The sequence below is a fragment of the Lolium rigidum genome, chromosome 3, assembly GCF_022539505.1.
Source record: "Lolium rigidum isolate FL_2022 chromosome 3, APGP_CSIRO_Lrig_0.1, whole genome shotgun sequence".
Classification (NCBI taxonomy): Eukaryota; Viridiplantae; Streptophyta; class Magnoliopsida; order Poales; family Poaceae; genus Lolium; species Lolium rigidum.
In genome coordinates this window covers 146792575-146794600 of record NC_061510.1, presented here as the reverse complement: position 1 = coordinate 146794600, position 2026 = coordinate 146792575, and positions in this window count along the sequence as shown.

Below are 2026 nucleotides of genomic sequence, written 5' to 3'. Positions count from 1 at the left end.
GATTACATTACGCACCATACTTAATGCAATTGTCTGTTGTTTGCAACTTAATACTGGAAGGGGTTCGGATGATAACCTGAAGGTGGACTTTTTAGGCATAGATGCATGCTGGATAGCGGTCTATGTACTTTGTCGTAATGCCCAATTAAATCTCGCACTACTCATCATAACATGTATGTGCATTGTCATGCCATCTTTATTTGTCAATTGCTCAACTGTAATTTGTTCACCCAACATGCTATTTCTTATTGGAGAGACACCACTAGTGAACTGTGGACCCCGATTCATTCTTTACATCGAATACAATCTACTGCAATACTTGTTTCTACTGTTTTCTGCAAACATCATCATCCACACTATACATCTAATCCTTTGTTACAGCAAGCCGGTGAGATTCACAACCTCACTCTTTCGTTGGGGCAAAGTAATTTGGTTGTGTTGTGCAGGTTCCACGTTGGCGCCGGAATCCCTGGTGTTGCGCCGCACTACACTCCGCCGCCATCAACCTTCAACGTGCTTCTTGGCTCCTACTGGTTCGATAAACCTTGGTTTCTTACTGAGGGAAACTTGCCGCTGTACGCATCACACCTTCCTATTGGGGTTCCCAACGGACGCGTGTTGTACGCGTATCAGACGCATATGAAGGCTATGTTCGTGAGTATATGACAGCATAACTGCTCTTATCTTGATGTCTTCTCTGCTCAAAGTCTCACATGGTTCAGTCTTTAGTGCATTGGTTCCATTGACTAATTTTTGGTGGTATCTCTTGCTTTGAATCAGAAATTGCCTAAAAGTATCTCCAAGGATCTCAATGATGGCCGAAGGGGCAAGATTTCCCTCGTCATGGAGAGTGAAGGTCTCACCGTGGAGGGACAGTACTCCATCAGTCCCACAGATGGCCGCTTGGCTGTTACTTCCAGGTGGAAAAAGTTCATTGATGGTGCCAAACTTTGCATTGGATCAAAGTTGAAGGTCAAGATCTTTCGATGCCACTGTGACATGCTGGTCATAAAGTTTGCGGTTGTCTAGTTCTGTTGTCCCATGAGCCCTTAGCAAATGCATTTGTAGTTATACTTATATAAGGTTATCTTATCTCGAACCGCTAATTAATTGTATGGGTGGTAAAACTCGGCAAGCTTTTGCTCTTAGCAAGTATGTATGTATGATCGGCTATGATGATAACTAATGTGTGTGTTCATCTTAATTTGCATTTCCGTTTTAGAAAAAAACTTAATTTCTATTTTGGCTGACATGTTAGAGAACTATCAGATTGAATCCACAACATGATTCAAATAGATTCATTACACCGAGCCACATGTCTTGACCTTGCTATACACTAGTTCCATTAATCAGTGCAAAAGGCTTACCCGAGCCGCTCGAACCACGGCAGATTCGAATCCACCTTAGCTATCTAGCTAGAAATACAACCTTTGCAGAAAGAGGATTTGCAGTACGGGGAGGCTGACATTGGGGACCCATGAGCCAGCAGCGTCGTCAACGTTTTAAAGGCGGCAGGAGATCGAAACAAAAAAAATAAGCCAAAAATCAGTTGGTAAACAAAATCCAAGAAATGAAACATTTACCTTTCTGAGAGGATGACATGCGGGACCCATGAGGCAGCAGCATCCTCAACTATTCCAAGGCGGATGGGATCAAAATAAAAAAAGGAAATAGCCAGAAATTAATTAGGGTCAAAAATAAATCTATCAAAGGAAACCTTTATTGTTCATAGAGGATGACATGTGGGACCGACCTGCCAGTCTGCGGTCGTCATCGTTTCAAAGGGGGCAGGGGATCAAAAGAAAAAGGCAAATAGCCAGAAATTAGGGGTAAAAAATAAATCCAACAAAAGAAACTTTTATTGTTCATAGAGGATGACATGCGGGACCCATGAGCCAGCAGGTTCCTCAATGTTTCAAACTCGGCACGAGATTGAAAGAAAAAGGCAAGTGACCAAATATCAGGAGCCAAAAATAATCCAAGAAAAGAAATTTTATTGTACATAGAGGATGACATGCAGGTCCCA